Below are 24,604 nucleotides of genomic sequence, written 5' to 3'. Positions count from 1 at the left end.
TGCCGCCATTTCCCCATGCAGGGGTACAACCTCATGGACTGCCTTTCCTTTTTCCAAGGTTTTTTTGATGGGCCCCAGGTCCCACATGGATCCCTAGCTCCTAAGCATGTGGGAGATGGCATTTATAATTCTCTATAGCCAGTGTGGACCCTGTGGGAGAAGGGGACTGGAGCAATGCTGAAGGAGATGTTGGCTGAGGAGTGTGGTCTTCAGTCTGTGGTCTGCTACCTTCACCTAGCCCCTCATGTAGTTGCTTTCCAAAAGACAGTCCCTTTTGTAAGAGGAATTCTACTGGCAGGTTTTTAAGACCCTTTTCTCTGTCTTATTACATGGCAATGTGAAAATGAATAGAATAAGGCTGAAGTTATTAGCACAGTATCTGTCACATAGTAGGTGTTCAGTGTGTGTTAACTACTAATCAGTCGTTTCCAGTTGGCCCTTCCAGGTTTGTGGGGGGAGGATCTGCAACTCATGGTGCTTAAGAAGATCAGGCAAAAAGGCTGGGATGGGGGGAAGATCCATTAATGAAAATACTGATCTGGACATTTTTTTCTCCCTATAGCCCATCCCACTTCTTCCAGAATGTCTTTTCATTCTGTTAGAATAAGAACTTCACTCAGCATCAACTCTATCTGTTGAAACCTCTGAACAGCCATCCCTTCACAAGACCCCAGAGCTGTCTGTAGTCCCTGACTTGGTTTCTGCCATGTATTTCCATCAGCCTTCACCAGCTTTTGGTCTCTTGTCCAGAGGCAACATGACTAGAGAATGCATTGCATCCAGGTGGAACCTCTGAGAGTTAGCAAGATGGATAATGTCCCTGCCTTCCATGATGCCCTAAATGAGCTTAGGAGATAATAATGTATACTTCGTTATTTAGTTGCCCAACGAGACCTATTTTTTCACACAGCCTAAACAATCTGCTAGATACCACTATGAGGGCATTAGTTTGTGGGTATTAGTTTGTGGAGGCCCAGCTGTGGGCCAGTTGACATTCCCCCAGATGTTGTGTGGGACAGCGGTGCCCACTGCTAGAAGTCTCCCACTGAAGTCAAGAGGAAGCCCTGGGCTTCTACTTCACAGGGGAAACACTGTTGCTTCAACAGCTTCCTTCATTCAGCAAACCCTGCTTGCAATACATCATTTGGGGGTATTTATCAGTATTTTGAGGGATCTTCAATGTATATTTTTAGCCTATATAACTTCAGAGAAGGCATTTGGACCTAATTACATTATCAAAGACAAGACCGAAGGCTTGCTGGCTTTGCTTCCTTTATTTTGGAAAAACTCTTCTCGTCTGATTGAGTCTACCTGGTTCACAGCCAAGCTGAATGGAGGCAATCATCTGAACAGACATTCTAGATGATTCTAGAAGAAAAAGACATCTCCTGTTGGTCCTACTCTCATCAGACTGTCATAACCCCTTTGCTAGTCACTGGAAAAATTGCCAGCCCTTGGCCTGACTTTGAGGAGTGCTGGAGGAAGCCACACCCTTGAACTTGCTGTGTCCCGTATTTTGTTCTTTGATCCTGGCTTATGAAAGAGACATTTTGTAAAAGCAGAAATAATAATAAGGCTGACTTGGGCGACATGACCTAAAGTATAAATGATTTCACTGGCACATTAAGATTCACCAGCTCAGAAGAAGAATATTATTCCTGAAGAAGAGGGAGGAAATTCTTAAACCAAAAACAGCTTGTTAGAGCAGAAAAGTCATCCCTTCCCTGGGGGAGGGATGGAAGTCCCATACAGATTGCTCACTTTCCATACCTGCCCTTTGAAGGTCTGCACATAGCATTTCCTCCATAATCCTCCCCCATTTCCAGGACTCCAAAGCCTGATTAACATACAAGATGCTGCACAAACACCGCTCAGTTCATCTGTACCTACAGGGATCTGTCACCTGTCTGTGACTCCCATTTATTGTATCGTTCTCTTAAGCTGGGTATCTCCAAAACAAGAATCTGAGGGCTAGCCATTTATTTCAGAGGTGGTCCCAGGTAGTTCCCACCAGAGAATGGAAAAGTAAGACAGGGAAGGGAAAAAAGCCAATATAGGGCAAATTGAGAAACAGTGGCTCAGTCACACTGGGGAAATCTGGGGACTGCATAGAACATTCCTCAGAGTTATAGTCCCCAAATTGGGGAGAAACAGGATTTCAAGCTCCAGCTCTTATCCACTGTGGCAGGAGGTATTTCTCTTTTTTCCTTTTTTAAAATGATTTTATTTATTTATTAGAAATAGAGAGTGCATGATGGGGGTGCTGGGTGCCGAGGAGGAGAGGGACAAACAGTGCTTAGCACAGAGCCCGGTGCTAGGCTCGATCCCACAACCCTAAAATCAAGAGTTGGGAGGATTAACCAACTGAGCCATCCAGATGCCCCGGCAGGAGCTATTTCCAAGAGTCTCATCTTCTGCCCCACACCTGTGCAGAAAGCCATCAGATGGAGAAGCCCAGATACTTTTTTTTAGGAATCCTTTATTGTGCAAAGGAATTAGGGGGAACTAGGGGAATATGAGTCAGCACCACAGACTCTGCTCTGGTTTCCCTCCTTTATCCACCATTCATCACTCTGTATGAAGCCCTAAGCCAGATACTGTCGCTGCACTGGAGAACAACACAGACACTACCTGTGATCTTCTGGAGCCTAAAATCTAGCAAAGAAGTCCAGTGTTAAGTAAATAAGCATGACAGTATATAATAAAGCCAGTGAGCATATAAGGTGCAAGAAAAAAACTGAGAACTCTGAAAGATGATGGCAGGAAAACATACTCTAGTTTAAGGAATTATGGTGGGCTTGTTTGAGGAAGATGTGGAAGATACATAAGTAGGGCTTCAGGGGATATGGGAAGAGAGAAGAAATAGTATGAGCAAAGGCCCTGGGGAACCAGGGGCCATCGTCATGAAATTGGAGATCAGAGATCAAGAGGAAGATTTGGGGCTAAATAAGGTTAAAGAGGTAAGCATGAAGTAGAGTGTACAGTCCTTGGAAGTATACTTAAGGTTTTGGGTTCTAAGAGCAATGGAACCCATCAAAGAATGTTAAGCTAGGAAGTGATAGAGTTAACATTTTTTAAAGATTTTTTTTTTTTTTTTTTTTTTTTTTTTTAGGAAGAAAAGATAGCTGTTGGGCAGAGAATGGGTCAGAGTGGGTAAGAGTGGAAGAAGAGTTAATGGTGGCATTTCTGTTCTGGCCAAAACAGAGTAATAGGAACTTGATTTATTCTTCAGCCTGAAATATGATTGGACAAAGCACATGAAACAAGTGTTTTTAAGACACTGGACATCAGTCAGTAAACCAGAGTGATCCCTGAGAGAAAGAAAACAAATGAGACAGAGTTTACAGTTACCCCAGCTTACTGCATAGGGAGAGCTTCTAGGCCGCAGTGCACGGGGAGGGAAACCAGGCAGAGAGCTGAGTTGAGAAGACGGGGCTGGAAGACTTGGGAAGCCAGGGCAGCGAGAGTTCAAAGGACAGAGGACTAGAAAAGAGGGATCTCAGTCAGAGATGGGGGTGTGGTTCCTAGAACACTGCATAAGGTCCCTCTCAAGTTTTCAGTTGAGTATTGATTGGTGTATGAGGAAACTCAGAGGTCAAAGAAAAAACCATGTGAAAGGATTAGAGGAGAGAGTGCCCAGAGCTCACACAGGGCAGAGAGATCACAAACCTCTATCTGAATAATTAATAAGACAAGTGGACAGAAAATCCGTAAAGATACAGAAGACTTAAATAACCCTACCAACCTGACCTAATTGATATTTTTCAAATACCCTGCCCAACTATAGTATAAGTTTAATCTTTTTCAAGTGCACATGGAGCACTTACTAAAACAATCTTATGGTACATAAAACACGATTAAATAAACCTAAAAGGATTCAAATTAAAAGTAGGTTCTCTGGGCAATTAAATCAAAAATCAATGATGGAAACATACCTAGAAAGTCCCCCAATTTTTTGAAACTAAATAAGGTCCTTCTAAGTAATTCATGGATCAAAAAGAAAATCAGAAAATATTAAGTGAACGAAACCAAAAACCCAACATACTAAATTTGTGAGATGTCACTAACATAATTCTTAGAGGGAAATTTGAGCACTAAAAGCACTATTTTAAAAAAGAAAGATTTCGGGGCACCTGGGTGGCTCAGTGCATTAAGTCTCTGCCTTCATCATCTCAGGTCATGATCTCAGGTCCTGGGATAGAGCCCCACATCCGGCTCTCTGCTCAGCAGGGAGCCTTCTTCCCCCAATAACCCCCACCTGCCTCTCTGCCTACTTGTGATCTCTGTCAAATAAATAAATAAAATCTTAAAAAAAGAGAAAGATTTCAAATTGATGACTTCAGATGCAGTTGGCAGAGGTCTGGGCAGGCAAGAACAACTTGGACACAGGTCCCCAGGAAACCCAATGTGCTTATGCGGGAGCTCTGCTGATAAGTTCGCATCTGTGACCCAGACTCATTCCATGAGGCTTATACTCCTTTGGATGTGCAAGTTTGGAAGTAAAAGGTTTTTTGTGAAAGTTTTTGTATTTCCTTTATTGAAGCCATAACGTGTTCACTGCAGGCAAAACTGAAAACCAGTATAAGCTGAAACAATGCAATTTAAATTACCCTTAATTTGAGTTCACCTTTTGTTTTATCTCTTTCCAAACTGTTTTCTCTGTGTGAGTATGTCAGCATGCAAGGTGAAGTCCTACTGTACACACTGTTTTGTGACCTCCCTTTTTCACTTGCTAGTAGGTCATGAGCGTGTCTCGATAAGAGGAGTCTTCGGGAAATGACAGCAATTCTCACAAGAATCTCTGAGGTTGCTGACTCATCTGCCTTGGCCCAAATCATCTTCCTTTAAGTGTCTTAAAGATTAATGCAGACATTTTTAAATTAAAATGTTCTATTTTTAATAAGCTTATGATTTTCTTTGTTTCCATGGGCACATGTTTTTACTTAATGTATTGGATTCCATTGGGCTGAATCTAATTTTGCCAGTAATGGGACCTAATTGGTCACTCTTTCAGATATTAGAGAAATTATTATTTTATAGAGGTTAAAGTTAAAGAAACTCTAGCAATGATTTAGTCTAATCCCCTTATCTTATGGGTCAGAAAATTGAGGTTCAAGATAGATGGAACTGGATTTGGTTCATAAGTCTGGAAAATGACACATCCTAAGACCCTAGAAATGGCTTATACAATTTTCAAATGCTTTCATCTCATGGGAATAGTATAACCAGAAAGATCTGAGGGTGTTGTAACACTGTGACAAGATAAAGACTCCTGATGTGAACATCCATTTAAGGCCCTCTCCCCAGCTGTAACCTTCTTCCCTTGACAGGAAGCCATCCAACCCCGATTGAAACTCTGGTCATGGGGGCTGATGACAGATTGGGACCCCTGAGGCTGGCGGCGAGGTGGGCGGGTGGGGGGGCTGGTGAGGTAAGACTAGAGGAAGGGGCAGGAGGAGGATGAATATAAAACCACTTCCAGGAGGTTGCAGTGAGGGGGAAAATGGAGAAGTCAAATGATTGTTGGGTCCAGGGATAAGCCAGTGATCAGGAGCTTGTAACCACAGAAACAGTGGAAGATGAGGAACAAGGCAAGGCCAAGGGGAAAGGTACCAGATGCTGGAAGTATTTTTCTGTAGCAGGGATTCTTGATGATGTGTCCCTGACCAGGAGCATCAGTACCACCTGAGTCCTTGGGGGCCATCCCAGAGTTACTGAATCTAAAGCGGTGATCAACAGCAATCTAATTTTTTTACCCAGCCCAGTGGATGATTCTGATGCACATTTACGTCTGAGGACCTGTGGTCCAGCGCAGTGGTTGTCAGCCTCTGGAGTTGTACATTCTAAAATACCCATATCTGGGCCCTACCACCAAATATCAATTTAACTGTTTTGGGGTGGGATCACGAGTGTCATTTTCCCTGCCAAAGTTCCCAGGTGATTCTAATGTGCTGCTAGAGGAGACCACTAACATAGGTAATTGAAAAAAGGTTGGATGGCCTCTGCTGGGTTTCCACTCTGGTTTCTCTCAGGTTCACTCTGGTTTCTTTCAGCTGATACCACAAGCGACAGATGGGTGGTACGGAGAGGAATTGCTGGTCCAGTAGCTCTTACCTGAGATTTTTGGCTTTTCCCTTGATTTCTTTCCTCCAGTCTACCCTCCACAGAGCAGCACAGGACATTGTTAGAGGACAATTTCTCCTTACAACCAAGAAAGATATTATTTCTTATCTTTCATCTAACGAGAATTCCTGGGAATGGCTCATGGTTTCTTCATTTGGAGAGTTGCAGGCACGTGGTGATTCTCCCTGGTTCCTCATGCGTGGGCAGAAGAAAGCATGGGGAAATGGTGTGATGTGTCCTTGGACACTGCTCTGGCTGATGGAGGGAAACATTTATATGAAGAGGCCCGTGGCTATGCCTTTCCTTAACATGCATACGTCTGCAGGCTACACCTTGCTGGGAAATTTCACTAATTCTCACTATGTTTCTAGCCTGGAGAAGAAGACAAATGGATGTGTCTTTAAGACCTGTAGCTCAGGGAACTCAGAGCCCAGGCTGTCACAGCTCACTTTCAGGTTCACTTGTAACCATGACAACTGATGCAAGTTGCCATGGAACATAATTCAGTCTGGATCAGATTTTTTTTTTTTTTTTTTAAAGAAAGAATGGAAAAACACTCAGCTTTGTCTCAGGAGACTTTCAGAGATAGAATCGCTGGTGATCAGCTCTTAACTAGCATACTCATTTAATTGTGTTGCTTGTGAATTCCCTGGGGAGGTGTGTCTGTCAGGAGTAACTTCCTGGAAAGGCTGGGGAGTGTTTGCCTGGAAATGGTTGGTGTTAAGGAATCCAATTGCTCATAGGATCTTGAGCTGTCCTGAGGTGGGAAGATTTTCACCATGTCCCTACAAGTCCATCTTATTTCCACAATGTTAGTTCTAATGGGGGAAATATCAGACTCCTCATTTCAGAGCTGGAAGGTGTTCAGATGGGAAAGTAAAATGAGGGACGTAAGAGATAAATCTGAACCTACTAGGGGTTTAGGTCTTGGGCGTATAAAACCAAAGTGGGGGGAGGGTACAGAAAAAAACTAGGAGGGCATGAGAAGAAAGAAATACATTCAAAGAAATAATGGAAAAATCCTATAATCTTACATTTAAATAGGAAATATCAATAACTTATTATTTCTTATGTTTCTTTCTAAAAAGAAGTTTTTCCCAGCTGTTTGCTGAAAATGTCTAGTAGCAATGAATTTTAGTCTCTAATACCATTTCCCACTCAAAGAAATTGGGGCTCCTTGAGAAATGGCTGAATCCACACCTGAAGCTGAGATGCCTAAATTATAACCATAACCGCTATTTCTGCTCTGTACCTTCGCTTGCTAACCCATGAGGAGATGGAAAATTACCAGTAAACTTTTTGGAGGCACTCTGTAACCACACAACCCCCGCCCAGAATCGAACCTAGCAGAGTGGCCACTCCCAGACCCCCACCCGGCTCTGGGCCGAGAGATAACAGCCATCTGGTGCCAGGGAAACCCCCACCCAGAATTGGATGTGACAAAGTGACTGCCCCTGGACCCCCACCCAGCTTTGGGTACGGGAGATAATACCATCTGGCATCCCGTGGCTTGACAGTGAGACCCCAGCCAATCCTGAGGTGACACATACCCTAGCGGTGCCAACCAAGCAGTTTGAAGAATGACAGCCCTGTGACCTAACCAATAATCTGTTCCTAGCCTTTTCCCGCTCTGTAGCGCTCCAGTCATATTATAGAGTTCCTTTTTTATTTTCCCGTGATATGTAGTGATTTGTTACAAGATACTATGATGTATGCTAAGTCCCTGCTTCCCCAAAATAGAGTATAAAAAGTGCTGTGATCCTGAGCTCAGGACCTCTTAGCGTCACCGGCAACGAGCGCGCGGAGGTCTGGGTTCGAACTCGTAATAAACGACGCTTGCTGTTTGGCTTTGACTCTGGACTCTGGTGGTCGTCTTTGGGGGGGTCTCGGAATTTGGGCACAACAAAGCAAAAAAGGCACCACATGACCCTCGAACATGTGGTTGTGCTAGAAAAAGAAGAAGCTGTCAAATATTAATGGAATCTTACCAAAGGCACCTAGGTGTCAACTTGAGGGTCTCCCACTGGCTAAAAGTGGAACTGGACATGAAATAGGAATGCAATAGACTGCAATTGGAATGGATAGAATTGTCCACAGTAGCTGCACCATGATTCATAGGTTATGAAAGTGTGATAGTGGACGATTGTTCCACTGGGAGAAACTGGGTGAAGCGTCCATGGGATCCCTCTGTGCAACTTCTCACAACTGCATCAAAATCTATTATCGCAAAATAAAAATAAAAAGTTTAATTTTAAAGAAAAGCAGGAGGCAATTGTTCTGCCAGCTAATGGTTGTGCTGGTCCTTGGTCTGTGTGCCCTTCCTCCTTCCACCTTCTCTGTATCTCCCCTGCTGGCCACATCTTCCAGACCCTCTTGCTCTCAGGCTTCAAACCAGTCTCAGTGGGTAGAAGACAAGGGCGCAGGAGGAGAAAATAATTCCTTCTCCCTCTCGGTCTCAAGTGGACTTTTCAGCAGCGACTGACATTCCTCATGGCTCCAGCTTTGGCCAGATAACCTTCCCTGGAGCCACCCAGCTTCTGGGCTCCACTTGCTTCCAGCCCAAGGTGGACAGCTTCCTGCTATTGATACACTCTGCGTTATATCACCAATCCATTTGGCTTCTCGCTCCATCCTTTCTCTAATCAACAAATCCCCTACAAATAAAATATCTCTTTAAAACCCATACTTAAGTACTCGGCTGCTTTCCTAACTGCACTCTAACTGGTACAGACAATTTGATCCACAGGGTTAGCAAAAGAGAAAGGAGCAGGGGGGTTCAACCTCAAGAACTCAACACAGCTGACATGAACTCCTCTAAGAGATTGTAGTGGGTTTAATCATGTCTCCCCAAAAGATCTGTTGAAGTCTTAACACCCAATGCTAGGGAATGCAAAATTATTTGGAAATTATTGAGATGTAACTGAGTTAAAATGAAGCCATAATGGATTAGGGTTAGCCCTAAATCCAATGGCCACTATCTTTAAAAAAGAATGGAGAAAGAGATTTGGATACAGAGACACAGACACACAGGGAGGAAGTCCAGGTGAAGAAGGTCACAGAGGTTCAAGTGCTCCGACTATAGGCCTGGGAAACACCACAGATTGCCAGCCATTCCAGAAACCAGAAGAGAGGCATGGAGCAGATTGTCCCTCGGTGTCTTCAGAAGAAATAAACCCTACTATTATCTTGATTTTGGAATTCCATCTTCCATAGCTTTGAAATAAATTTCTGTTGTTTTAAGCCACGCTGATTATGGTACTTTCTTATAGCAACTTTAGGAAGCAGGAATAACGGATGGATGGTCCAGTGACCATGTCTGCCGAGGCCTGGGAGCACCCCTGTGTTTGTTTTTCTATATCCCCTGCCAACTTGGCTGTGGTGGTGAGGACAGGAGGCTGCGATGCTCGTCCATTCAGAAATAAACTTCATAAATCCCCAAGAGGCACTATAGAATAGTGTAGAATGATGATGGCTACCAAAGAGGAAAAAAGGATGTGTCAATGGACCCTTTATTTAAAAAAAAAAAAAAAAAAAAGCCAGAAGAATCCAGAAGCTGTAACTCCTAAGTAGAGGCAAGGGCGCGGTGAGATTGTGCCCTGCCCCTGCCTCCTCAGCCCACCCGAAAGGAGGGCGGACAGTTCTTGGGCATGCTGAGAGGCTCCCACCCCACTGTCTAGGCATTCTCTGGCTGCAGGACGGTGTGGTCTGCGTGGGGGGCAGACCAGAAGTGAAGTTCCAGGGGGTCACTGACCACAGGCAAACTACCAATAGTAAGGAGAAAGAGTTGGTGCATAAGTATCTCAGTTTCCCAACCTCTTGGTGGGGCACTTGGGAAGTGGGCTCTGCACAGTTTTTTAGAGGGTGCCTGGCAGGACCTACCCCACTTATGCACAGCGCTGGTACCCACTGAAAATCCGATCATCTTCTCTATTGGCTTTCCTCTTTTCTTGGACTATTTCACAATGCTTTTTGGGGATGGTTTTCCAAGTAAACTCTTTATGCCCAAATCCTAATCTCAGGGTCTCCTTTTGGGAGAGTCCAACAAAAAACAGATTCTCTGACACGCTGAGACCGAGCAAAGTGGGGTCGTAACCGCCCGCTCTGGGTATCAGCCCTGAGATAGGTACAAAGGTCAGGGAAGTTGTCCAGGGGGCAGTTTGTTTGGAAGACTTAATATAAATCCCATGTTGCTCCCTTTTCTTTCATTGTCATTCCTGTTTTCTGTGCACCTTGGTCATTGGTCATTCTTCAACCAGTGGAATGGATTATTCATCTGCAGTAGAAGTGGAAGCTTAGACTCAAAATCTAAAATGAAATATACTTTATCAATGGTTGGGAGCAGGAGGAACAGGATAGTAAGAGAGAAGAGCTAGTCTCTCTGGGGGAAAATCCTGCTCACAGAGGTGTCAGGATAACTGTCTGAAGAGGGCCCAGGCCACAGAAACAGTCTGAACAAGGACAGGGTCAAATAGCATCAAATGAGCAAACTGACCAGTCAGTATTCCTTCCAATTGCTACTGTTGCATTACAGACTGCCTCAAACATAGTGACATAAAACAATACTCATTTATTTTAAAAGGCTTTTATTTATTTGTCAGAGGGAGAGAGGGAAACCACAAGCAGGGAGAGCAGCAGCAGAGGGAGAAGCAGGCTCCCTCCTGAGCAAGAAGCCCAATGCGGAACTTGAGACCAGAACCCTGGGATCATGACCTGAGCTGAGGGCAGACGCCTAACCAACTGAGCCACCCAGGCACCCAAAACAATACTCATTTTCCTATGACAATGGATTCAGTGTGTAAGAAAACCAGACACAACATACCAAATCCAAGATATCTAGGACCTGAACTGGGAGGGCTGGGAGGGCCTAGAGACTGGGGTAACAAGATAGCCATGTTTTGAAAACAGTTGAAGACTAAGTACTTAATTTCAGATGAGTGATGCCAGACAGTAAATGGGCACAGAGCCAGGGATGTCAGAAAAGACAGGTACTTGGGCCTCCTCACACTATGATGACTGTTTAAAAGAAAGCAACTCAAAAAAAAAAAAAAAATCAGGCAGGAGGTATCTTGCCAATTATGAACTTCCCATGTAACTCACATATGCCTTTTCCAGTAACATCACATGTTAACCCAGAACCTGAGACCCTATATGAAAAGCAATGCATATATTGCCAAGGATAAGTGGGAAATATGTGGACACGAAGCCATGAAAAAACTAACAAAGTCTGCAGAGGACAGTTCAGCAGAAGACAACTGGGGAAAATAAACAACTGCCTAATTTAAATTATAACCACACATGCCCCATTTCCCCTACAGGTACATAGAGACGGAGGAGTATGGACTGCCTTGCCAAGACCAGCCTAGGTGGCTACTGGGGCTCACCTCCAGCAAGAGAAGCCATCTGGGACCCTGGGTAACCAGTAAGCATGGGACCTGGTCAGAGAATCTGACAGTCTACAGATGGGGTGTGCCCATGGCCAAATTCAAGCTGTCATCCCAGTAGGATTTTGGGGGTAGTTGGGCTGTCACATCCCTGCAGGTGATAACATGGTCCTGGACCCACCCGAGCTCCAGTGGCCTGGAGGACCCCAGCTGGCCCAGGCAGGCTGATGGCATAGGGAGAGACCCAGCACATGGATCAGGTGAGAGACCTGGCACAGGACAATGATGCAGTGAGACCCAGTCAAGGGAGCAGGCTGTGTGGTACAAGTCACATGCCCGAGTCCAAACACTGCAGTTCAGGAGGGCACGTGTCCCCCCTGAGGCCAGAGCTGGGAGAGACTCAGACTCTCAGCTGGGAGAGCCCAGACTCCCTTGCCAGGGTGGGACCCATTGGCTTGTGGCTGGGAGCTGGGGTGGGGCGGAAGGGCCCCTGGAATAGCACACACCTGGGAGCTCTGATGGCTGGAGGAGCTGGGACACCCATGAGTCAGCCGAGTCAAAGGGAAACTACCTGTTGTCCATTTCACCTGCTTCAGTGGGCTTCCTGTGCCCTGAGTCCAAGCAATTCGGTTGGGGGTCCTGCCTCCCCACCACCACCCGGCCCTTGCTCCGAGGCCTTTGGCGCCCCCTGCCGGCGGAAGCCTGCAGAACCGGGTGTGGACAGGGCTCTGGCCTTTGGCAGTAGGTCAGGGGAGCCAGGGAACCTGGGAGCTGGCACAGGGCAGCTGTAGGGTAAGGTGGGGTGCCAGCAGCCAGGGCTCCACAGGGAGCCGGCGTCTGTCCAGTTTCAAACCTTGTTTGACACCAGTGTGCTTATGTTACCCTTGAAGGCCAGGCAGGAGGAAGGAGGACTGCCTTGCCAGGGTGGGACCTGGGTGAGGGGACCAGGCTTCCTGAGGCGGTGACACCTGGAGATCCCGGTTGCTCTAGGAGCCAGGGACCCTATGGGGGAGCTAGTCTGCACGGAGGCCGACTGTGGCAGCTTATTATAGTTGTGGGGCAGAGGGAAATTTGGGGGTGGGTTTTGTCTTGCGGAGACTATGCAGGTGTTTTGGGAGCTGCTGGGGGTCCCCCAGGTCCTGGAGAGCCTGGGAGACCCAAGGGGGACTGCCGAGGTACACACAGACTTGCACCGGCCTGGCAGGTTCAGGGGAGCCCAGGACCTGGACTCTGGCAGATGAGTGGAGAAGCCCCGTGGTGGGATCTGTATGTGGATCGTAAAAGACGCTGCCCACTTCCAAGGGCTAATGTACCCTTGCTCCGTCCGTCTTCCCATGGGCTGAAAGAAGTGGAAGAGTGTGGACTGCCTTGGCAAGACTGGCCTGGGTAGCAAGTGGGGCTCACCTCCAGTACGAGACGCCAGCTGGGACCTGGTCAACTGGTCCGAATGAGACTAGGTGAGGCAGCCTAGGGAGATGAGGAAGGCCCACGGCTGACTTCAAGCTGCCACCCCAGCAATTTTGGGCCTAGAGAATGATCAAAATATGCCATCTGGGAGGGATTCTTTTATAGCCCTCATTTCCAAAATCACTCCCCAAAATAGTCCGAAAAGCAACAGCCTCTATTGGACACGTGTTAAGGTTGGTTTAGAGAAAACAGTTTCTGTGTTCTCACAAAAAAGCATGGAATGTCTTCAGTTTTAATCCGTGGGTCCTGCCACATGGGCTGATGAAATAACACTTTTCCAGCACTAATAAGCAACTAAGAGATTATTGTCCTTTTGGCCTGGGGCCTCTTATGAGAAACTCCTGCGAGGTGGCATGGCTGGATACAGAGAGTTTTGCTTGTAACTGCATGTACTTGAACTCTTGTCCTTTTAGTTTACTTTACAGGTCACCAAGGTGCACCCAGCAAGTGCATTCTGCCAATGGTGGACACCAAAGAGAGTGTTTTACTGTTCACAAAGCCAAGCTCGTGGGACATAGAAGAAGATAAAATGCTACATGGCAAAATGCTATAGAGTCCAGTGTGATGAGAACTACTAACTTACCAGTCTGTGAGGCCAGCTCCAACAGCAGGCCAATACGGCCTATGCCTGTGCCCTTCCCATGTGGTAATTCCTTTTTATGACAAACAACCCAAAAGACAATGACAAAGAAAATGTGAGTGTCTCTGGGTCGAATAGGACCAGTAGAGCCTAGAGTACTTTATCAAATTTACTGGAGTTGCTAAGCTCGAGGAACCAGTTCCACAAATTAGTTTCTCTTACTGTTACAAATTTGGAGCCAAAACAACTCTCACCATTCTTGCTTCTATTAGACCTGCAGGAAGAGATCTGGGGGGAGTGGGGTGTTAAGTGGGGTGAAGATTCTTACTTTGTGCCGGCTTTTGTCGGATGTCACAGGATTTCTCAGATGCAACAGTGTCCTGCTGGGGAGGAAAAATTTGCCTCTGTTAGTCAAGGTTCTTCTAGCTGGTCTGAGAATTAAAGTGATATGAAACAGATTAACAGAAGACAAAACACAAAATTTAATTATTGTAAATGGAGGCCTAATGTTAACTTTGAAAACAAAAGGCAAGCAGCTTTTTCACATTTTAGAAAAGAAACAACCTGTGAGGAGTCTGACAGACCAAAGAAAACTTATGTTTGGAAGCTTCAAGTAGTGAGGAAATCAACAGAATTTGGGCTGGAGAAGTAAACTAGTAAAAGTAACAAGATTGGTTTCTATGGCTTTCTTGACTGAATTCCCTCTCTCTGGTGATAAGGGTGACTCCTCACTTCCTGGCACAGGGAGGGCGCCTTCCACATGGGAGATTTATTTCCTGCTTCCTGGAGACAAAGGGAGTCAGGGAGTTGTCTTGCACAAGCTATTTAAGTAATTTTAATTCAAAACAGCCAATGAGGCCCATTTGCATCCCCTGCCCCTTAGCCCCCTATGTTCTTTTGTGTAGAATAGGGCTTGGAATTAGGCAGCTCCCTTTGGACCTACAGTGGCCCTACCCATGACCCAGCCTGTCCAGACACTTGCCCTGTTCCAGATCTCTGGCTTCCCTAGCCTGTGGATTTACCCACGTGCAGAGCACACTGTGTCAGCCAGGCCTTGGCTACCAGCACCCTGCAGGTCTGTGGAACTCAGGCCATTCCAAAACACCATTAATACCTTTGCAGTTGGGGCAGGGGGGAGGTTGGGTAGAAAGTCCACCTTGAAAATCTTTCTGAGGTGTCCACTTTAAGCTAGCCACAGTCAGTCTCTATGTAGATAGGCTGCCTAATGGAGTCCCAGATTTACCAGTAATTGAAGTTCCTGGTATCTCTTATTGGAACATGCCCTGTCAGTCAGCCTAGCCCAGGCCAGTCCCAGGCAACAAAGCACAAATTTGTCCAGCTTTGCCTTCAGAAGGAATAAACCCATTTGTGTAGGGTAAATCTTGGAATTAGGCAAATGCTGTGGACCCCCATCATTCCGTTCCTGAGACCTGGCCTCTCCCAACTCTTGTTCATTTCATTTCCTGGCCACCTGAAACTACTGCCAGCGCATGCTCCATTCAAAACACTTCAGCCAGCTTGAGGGAACCTGGGACCACCTGGCTGCTCAGCTGGGGCCAGGCCCTAAGAAACTGCTAGATGGAGTGTGGAGGGGACAACCCCTGAGCATCATCCCGAGGTGGCAGCTGCCAGTGGGGGACAGCTATTCCCCATCTGGACTTGCTGCCCGAGGAGTTCTGGGGCTTCTCTAGCCAACCGACCTCCCAAGGCTTTCTTCTCAGACGAAGCCCTGCTGAGGCAGATGCATCACCTCAAGCTCTTCGTTGAGAGGGAATTTGTCTGCTGGGTGAGTCAGAGCTTTTGAGTATGCAAAAATCTCATCGTATGAAAACGAGTAAAGGACATCTCATTTTAAATGGAATCTGGAGGGGCACCTGGTGGCTCAGCTGTTTAAGTCTGACTCTTGCTTTCTGCTCAGGTCATGATCTCCAGGACGTGGGATGGAGCCCCGTGTGGGGCTCAGTGTGTTGTATGCTTCAGATTCTTTCTCCCTCTCCCTCCCCCTCTGCTACTCCCCCACCTCAAATAAATATAATCTTAAAACAACTACAGGAACGCCTGGGTGGCTCAGAGGGTTGGGCCTTCAGCGCGGGTCATGATCTCAGGGTTCTGGGATCGAGCCCCGCATCGGGCTCTCTGCTCGGCGGGGAGCCTGCTTCCTCCTCTCTCTCTGCCTGCCTGCCTCTCTGCCTACTTGTGATATCTGGATAAATGGATAAAATCTTTAAAGAAAAACAACTACAACAATTTTAAAGAGTCTGGAAGCCCTGAAGGGGGCGCTCCCATGCAAGTACCAACCCCTTGCATCCCGCATAACCAACAAAGAGAAAGAAGGAAATTCTTGTTAAGGGAGGGTGCTTTTCTCATAGGATTTTTATCTCTGGCTTTTAAGAAAAAGAAGGAAGATCTGTCCCAGCCACAGCAATAAGCTCTTATAGCCACTGAAAACCTGCCATAATCTAAGACTCTTCTTCAGTGAACTTCTGTTTAAACAATCCTCCCCTGTTTCCTCCTAAATCCTAATAAAAGCTGACTTTCCCTTTGTCGCTTCATACCTGCCTGTGGCTTGTCAGAATTTGCTTGTCCTGAATTGCAGTTCCTTGAGTATTCCCGAAGAAATTAATTTTGCTCATAAAATCATTGGCTATTGTGTCTTTAATGTTGATATTAAATGACGTCTGAGAAGCGGGATCCAGAGAAGATCTCCCATCAGCTCCAAGGCCTGTGAGCACAGAGGAGCTGGTACTCACAGAGCGCATGGAGCTAGCTCACTGCTTCCTAGCCAACCTGGGTATCAGTACTACCAAAATTAAAGTACAGAGCTCTATTTCATTGCCTTGAATAAAATTAAGTGTTTACATAAGTCAAATATCATCTCAGAAATATAGCAGTGAACCCAAATGTTTTCTCAATTCATACGATCTGAGATAATCTCTGATCAATAAACACTACTTTAAATTTGTTGGTTTAAGAAAAATAGGTACTTACTCAGAGTTCCGGATTAAATATAATGCAGATAAACAACTTCTTCTACCTGGGTCACTAATCAAATAAATTCATGCTATCTTTCTATTACAGAATTTGTCAATAAGAGAAATAATTTAAGATGATGGTTAGCTGTTTAGTGCCTTATCCAAGTATATTTGCTGAAAGCAAATAATGTCAAAAAATGTTAATAAGATCAAATATTATACTAAGTTAAACTGAACGATAGATATTTATTGAATAGCTAAGTCATTTCCAAATAAGGTAAACATTAAATGCTAAACATAAGTATCTATACTACCTATACTCTTGGCTCTTTAATTTTTACAGAGACACAAGAAATATGAGTCTACTAATAAACATGTTTTATGTCACCTTGAAAAAATGGAAATATATATACAGATTTTCTCATCTACTGCAGGATGCTAGCCTACGATTGTACAAAATTTCCTGTTTCCTACTTTTCACTGAAAAACCACGATGACAAATATTGCATAATATCAGAAGAAGAGCTGAGGATATATAAGGAACAACAAAAAGAACACACCGTAATAAGCATAAATTAACTGTGCTGTGTGCATTCGTACTGAGGAAACTCCAGCAATGCTGCAGGTGCCCCTCTGAAGGTGAGAAGCAACAGTGTTCCCATGAGAGCTTTCTCCCCCTATGGAAGAGTCTATTATAACGTCTCGTTGTTGTTTTTTAAGATGTTATTTATTTATTTGACAAAGAGAGAGACAATGAGAGAAGGATTACAAGCAGAGGGAGTGGGAGAGGGAGAAGCAGGCTCCCCACTGAGCAGGGAGCCCAGTGCAGGGCTCAATACAAGGACCCTGGGATTATGACCTGAGCTGAAGGCAGACACTTAATGACTAAGCCACCCAGGCACCCCAACCTCTTCATTTTCAAATAGGCCATTGATGAATTATGATTAATTTATTTAAGTGGGAAATATATGTATTATTGTGTATATCCATGCAGATAAATGGAAAATGTATCTTCAATTTTATCTATAATTTATAAATATCATTGATTATATATAATTCCATAAAGTGCAACACAGAATATATTCGTGGCATATACTGAATATAGGAAATACATACGGTTTTTTAAACTTTTAGTTCAGGTACTTAAATATTTATTTCTTTATTTTAAAGAGCGAGAGGGAGAGCAAGTGAGTGTGGGGGCGGCAGGAAGTGGGGAGGGACAGAAGGAGAGAGAATTCTCAAGCAGACTCCCCACTGAGTGCCGAGTCCCAGACAGGGCTCAATCCCACGACCTTGAGATCATGACCTGGGAGCCAAAACCAATAGTCAGATGTCCAACCGACTGAGCTACCCAGGCGCCCCTATTTCAGTTATTTAGATGGTTTTCTTTATATAGGAATGTGCTAGACCGTAAAATAGACACATTTCTCACTATGGAACGACCCAACATGTTCAAAAGCCCTGCTCTTACATCCCCGAAGTTGAGCCACAAAGGGTCTGTGAGGTCATCAGGCTGTGAGCCTCATACTTTGTTGCCCTGTCTTTTCAGATTTGCAGCCAGGCAGCAATCTTTGTTTAAAGGCACTTCCCCCATTTCTTGCAACAACTTACAAAGCTGGGAGTTCTGTTGGCAGCTTCCCCACTATTTATAGCTCTGCCGCCAATTTAGAAGTTGTCCCATTTTTCAAATCTTTCTTCTGCCTACGTAACTTAGAGAAGCCTCTTCAGCAACAATGTGGGGATCCTGTCGTCCTTGCCTGTTCTATCATCCCCGTTCTAACAGAGCACCATCAGGATGAGACACAGACACCAGTGAATCTCAAACTGTCACTTCCAAAAGCCTGCGCTTTTTTTTTTTAACTATATAAAAATTTCTATTAACGTAAGATAATGCATAAGCAATTAAGCTATTTTCTAAGAGTAAATCTGTAATTACTCGGTAACAACTACTGGACATCATTTCTAGATAAGCTGTATAAGTTCTTGAAATTTAGAAAAAAACATTTAAACTGATCAAGTTGAAATTGTCAGCAAAAAAAGTTTTTAACAAAACGGCTAGAGGGATGCCTGGGTGGCTCAGTTGGTTAGGCAGCTGCCTTCAGTTCAAGTCATGGTCTCATAGTCCTGGGATGAAGCCCCACATCCAGCTCCCAGCTTAGTGGGGAGTCTCTTTTCCCTCTCCCTCTGCCCCTCCTTGCACACGCCCACTCTCTCTCTCTAATAAATAAATAAAACTTTAAAAAACAAAGAACTACTAGAAATAATAAGGATCAAAGAAGATGGTTATATATGAAAAGTAGGGAAAATAGGATTGGATAAGACATGACATGAAGGACATCATTGTGTGTGTGTGTGTGTGTGTGTGTGTGTGTGTCTGTCTGTCTGTTTGGGAGGGAGAGGAAGGAAAAAAGATAATTTTATCCTAAAGCAAATTCATTGTTCCAGAATAAGGAGAAAGCTAGGACAAACCTAATAGACATAAAAAGTTGTGGAAGTTTTATAGAAAAAGAATCACATGAGGGATGCCTGGGTGGCTCAGTTGGTTGAGCGACTGCCTTTGGCTCAGGTCATGATCCCGGAGTCCCAGGATTGAATCCCACATCAGGCTCCCAGCTCCATGGGGAGTCTGCTTCTCCCTCTGACCTTCTCCTCACTCATGCTCTCTCTCACTGTCTCTCTCTCTCAAATAAATAAATAAAATCTTTAAAAAAAAAAAAAAGAATCACATGAAAGGAATTTTATATATGGTCAAGTTGGCTAAAAATTAAATTGTTATTCTAAGGAATTAAGCCTTACTACCAATAATGTACTTATGTAAAACTAAAAATTATTTATCTGTTAAAAAGACAAGGTTTTCTTGGACTACTGGGTTTGTTTTTTTAATAAAAAGTTGTGAAGGTTTTACCTTTTAAAGTAATCTAATTAGAAAGCAAATATTTTGTGTTCTATCAAAATAATTTTTTGTACTCCACGTTAATCTTTATCATCAGGTCTTTGATTACTCAAGTAAACAAAGTCCTCTGGACATTAAGAGAACTAAGTTTACCTACAACGATATAACAACCCATTGTATTTGCTTTTGAAATCTTTTATTGTCACTTTGATCAAATAGACAAGTAAATATTGTTTCAAAATGTGATCCTGTTTGGTTAAGTGTCCAAAACCTTTTGATATTTTTGACGACCTTCCCAAAATCAAATTCTAAAATAGTCTTTTTGACCTGAAAGTAAATTGGAGAATATAAAAGGGGAGATGTTACAGAAATGAACATTATTTGATATATTATATTACATGGGCAGCATTGTTAAATAAGAATATTAAGCCTCCTCTCTTTCTCTCTTTTTCAAATAAATAAATCTTAAAAAAAATAAAATTTAAAAAAGGGGCATCTCGGTGGCACAGTCGGTTGAGCGTCTCTCTCTTTGTTTTGGCTCTGGTCATCATCTCCTGGATCATGGGATCCGGCCTGTGTCCGATTCATGCTCAGCGGGGAGTCTGCTTGAAATGTCTCCCTCTGCCCCTCCCTCCACTCAGGTGTGCACTCTGTCTCTGTCTCTCCCCCTGAAACAAATAAATCTTTAAAATAAAGAACACTAAGTCTTCTTTATGTGGTATTTATAGACGCATATAGTGTTTTGGGAATTAAATTCCAAAATTTTCAATGTCCTCATATAGTGTTATCAGTCATAACTCTAGTTTTCTTGAGATGTGTGTCACAAAAATAGCCAAATTTATTCGTCAATGACATAAGAACTCCCCTCAGATCTCTAACCATTGCTATTTGCAAGTATTTGTCAGCGACAAATAGTTGTTTCAAGTGTTTCATCTTCAAAGATATTCCTGAGGAAGACTTTGACAAGTACTCTAGAACACAGGTTTTGATCAACTGAAGATCATAACACTGAACTCATGAAAATTTCTGAAGCTGTAATGGTAAGCTGCTTTTGTATTCTGTTTCCCAGGGTTAAAGGACTGCTATTCACCTCTCCTTTGAGCTATCTGTAACTTAGGGCAATTTGGAAACTCGGACTTTTACAATAAAGAATGAGACACTTACCTTTTTCTCCCTACCTAATCCCTCTGGAACTCTGAAACTCTTCTGCACTTTTCATGACAATGTATGTATTTGCATCATTTCAATAATAATCTTTCACCTGGGGCGCCTGGGTGGCTCAGTCATCAAGTGTCTGCCTTTGGCTCAGGTTATGATCCCACCCACGGTCCTGGGTTCGAGCCATGCATCTGGATCCCTGCTCTGTGGGAAGCCTGCTTCTCCCTTTCCCTCCACCCCTGTTTGTGTTCCCTCTCTTGCTGTGTCTCTGTCAAACAAATAAAATCTAAAAAAAAAAAAAAAAAAAATCTGTTCTCCTTGTAACAGAACTCCCACAGCACCTGGACTCTGCTTCTTTGACCCACGGCTGATAACAGGAGATACACCTCAATACTTTACAGGCCTACTTGCTTGTTAAAATAACCATGCTTTGCTTCGAGCAGTTGCCTCACAGCCGCTCCCAGGAGATGAAGACCTTCAACTTCACACCTTATGACCCAGGGACGTCAGCTACCGGAAAAGACATCTCCAGAAAGACTTTCTTCAACTCCATTGGAAAGACCCGTCTCAGCTACTCTTAACCAACATTTATGCCACCACACTTCAAGGAACAGACCCTTGGATTCACTTGTCATATCTAAAGAAAGTACCGAACCCGACTGGACCTGCACACCAGTCGGTGACCTCAAAGGAAAGATTTCCAGAAACTGAAGCCAATGACAATGGAAAGAGATAGCTTTCCCAAGACTGCCTGGCCAGGCACTGCTGTTTCTCACTTTGGTTCCCCCCCGCCCCCGTCTTTCTCTTGAAAACACAGTACTCTTCTCCACATTTCTCTGTCTGGTGCAAAAGAAAGAAACCTCTCTGAATGTTGGATCTGTCACCTGGCACTCCAGTCTGTTTATGATGTCAGAGGTCCCTTGGCCTTATCTGTTGTTATTTTCTCTTTAGTCCCCAGTGCCACTGCTGATTTACCTGCAAGCCTCTGGAGGTTACCTAGTGGGTTTTGGTTGTTGCAACCAGGAGTTCCCATGCTTGTTTCAACTTTTCCCCCAGCTCAGCTAAACACCTCCACCTCTGTCAATCCTACTTCCCTCGCTCTGCCCCCCTCCTTTTCCTTAATATAATATAACAAAATATAATCTGTTTCCCTGTACCGAAAGGAAAGACAAACAGGTCTATACTCCTTTGTGAGGTTTTCAGAAAAGACCCCTTTAGGAAGGGATAATCTCTGCATTCTAGAAGGTCACCTCAGTGCCTCTGACCCATAACTTGAAAGGGTCCATCAGGACATTCTGCTAATGAATCTATCAGTAATCTTACCTGGAGTCCTCCAGGCTCCACTTGCTTTCATTTGCATTTGGGGTGGACAGCATTTCCCGGGGGCACACAAATGTTGACAGCTGGCCAACCGAAGGGCAGTGCTTACTGGAACATTTCACTGTCCCTCTTAACATGCATAACAAGTCAGAAGCCCCCGACAGAAGCTCCCGACTGGTCCACTCCATTGAGCCTCCATGAGGCATGTATGACTCTGGTTTTCCTCCCTAAGCAGAGACCTTCTCTCATGGATTGGAGTAAATGCAACAAAGGCAAGATCGGAAATCTCTCTCCAACATTAAGAGAGCTAACTAACTCCCCAACCAAAGCGCTAGCAGCCCAGCAACGATCACTTGCCTCACTGGCTACAGTAATTCTGGATAATTGCGTAGCCCCTGATCATCTCCTGGCCGAACCGGGAGGCGTTTGTGCAGTAGGGAATGCTGCCTGTGGCACATGGGTAACTTCCCCTGGGGAAGTAAATACTGACCTGCACAACATCAGAGAATAAGCACTTTGACTACAAAGAATTCCACCTCACCTGTGAGCCTTGATCTATTTAGCTGCCTACCTTCAGCTTTGGGCTCTTAGTTTAGGACTACTATGCAAACTGGGTCATCATTCTGCTTTTTGTATTATTTTGTATAATCTTTTAAAACTTTGTACCTCTTGTCTGCCAGATCCCTGCAGAGCTGATGTACCAAATAGGATGATGCTGGTTCAAAATGGCTTCAAGATGATCTCTAATACTTACAACCTCAATAAGACACAGACTTTAGGGACACCCATGTGGCTCAGTTGGGTAAGTGTCTGCCTTTGGCTCAGGTCATGATCCCAGGCCCCTGGGATTGAACTCCGCATCGGACTCCCTGCTCATGGGAATCCTGCTTCTCCTTCTTCCTCCATCCCTTGCCCGGCCTGACTCATGCTCATGCTCTTTCACATAGATAAATAAAAAGAGAGAGAGAGACTTTAGGTGGAAGATGCCTGAGAGTTCTCCCGCCTTCCCTTCCTCATTATTCAAATGTGGCCTCAGTGGTTCCCAGTCATCGCACTTTCCCACCAGCGGGGGACGTGACAACCAGGACAAAACCACTAAATGCACAAAACCTACTCTGGATCAGCGATGGTTTTGAGGAAGTCTTTTGATCAAATGGGGCAAGTGTGAAATTGGGTCAAGGAACCCTCAGAAAAATGGAGTCAGGAAGCCCTGAAGGGGGAGCTCTCCTGTACTCAGCTGAAGGACAAGGGAGGACACTTTTCCCATAGGAATTGTACCTCCTGCCTTTAAGAAAAAGATCTCTCCCAGCCCCAGCAGCAACCAGCTAACCATGGCTTTCAGCCAATGAGAAGTCATTATAACCTTGAACTCTTATTCTTCTCCAATAAACTTTGTATCAAAACAACCCTCAACTTCTTCTTGAAACCTAATAAAAGCTGACCTTCCCTTGATCTCTTCAGAGTTGCCTGTGGTTTGCATAGTTTGCTTGTCCCAAATGGCAATTTCTTTGCAATTCTCAAATAAATATATTTTGCTGGTAAAATGATTGGCTATTTCCTTCCTTCCTTTCTCTCTCTCTTTCTTTTTTATTCCTTCCTTCCTTCCTTCCTTTCTTTCTTTTTTTATTTCTAAGGTTTACCCCCCCAAGAGCCTCTCAGACCCAGCATCTCAGGACGACAGCCCTGTCCTAGGTCCCGGGATCCCTAAGCTTCGTTACACGTGCATGCGCACTTCTTGCCCTTGGCCTGACCTGAGCAACCCGGGGAAGTCCAAGGGTCTGATGCCACAGCCAGGCACCAGCTACATCGGCTACAGTGGGGAAGGGGCCCACCCCAGAAAATCACTCTGAGGTGGCAGCTGCAGATTGGCCAACCTCAGTACCTATTTGAACTCGCTGTCTGCAGGCGTCCCGAGCTCCTCCAGCAACCAGGAGTCCCAGGATCCTCTTACTGGATTGTATATACCCCAGCCAAACCCACCTGGCCAGCATCTGCCAGTCCTATCTTTGAAGGAAATATGCACATTTTTGTAATTTGGAGCTTAAATTGAGGCAGACAATGTCACTGGCAGGGCCCCCTACACTCAGGCCACACTATCAATTTTATCTTTTAGAAACTAATGTCTTTCTGGAATAGAGAAAGAAATAAACTCCAACTGGCCTAGACGAATTCGAGCTCAACCACCAGGGGGCGCCTGCACAATTGATCCATAAAGAGCCGCACCTTCATGTCCACTTCATTATAATTTTAGGATCCCCGCCCTGGGAGGAACATAAGCCTCCTTAACCTAACACACGATGCGTATATAAGTATGTTTTCTATGCGCATATGCACAAACCTATGCTCGCCTTTTACATATAATAATGATGAGACTTCATCCCAAACCCCGGATTAACAGAATCCGGTTCATCCCTGTTTAGAGAGTCCTGGCTTGGGAAGTGATTCCTGGTGATTTCCTTATTTGCTGCGAATAAAGTTTCCTGTGTGTAACAACTTCATCTGGTGTAGTCCGTATCTGCAATTTACCAAGGAGCAACTGTATGCTTTATTTCGGTCACAGATTTGGCAACCCGGATGGGACACTCATCCTTCTGAGACTCCATCCTCTGGTTACCTGGTTTCCAAAGAACAGAGCAGTGAGCAGCGACAGGCTAACCTGTTCATGCTGCCAGGGCTGGGACGGATTCCTCGGTGGACTCTCCCTTCTTGG

The sequence above is a fragment of the Mustela nivalis genome (assembly GCF_964662115.1).
Source record: "Mustela nivalis genome assembly, chromosome: 1".
NCBI classification, from domain to species: Eukaryota; Metazoa; Chordata; class Mammalia; order Carnivora; family Mustelidae; genus Mustela; species Mustela nivalis.
This window is presented reverse-complemented; position numbering follows the sequence as displayed.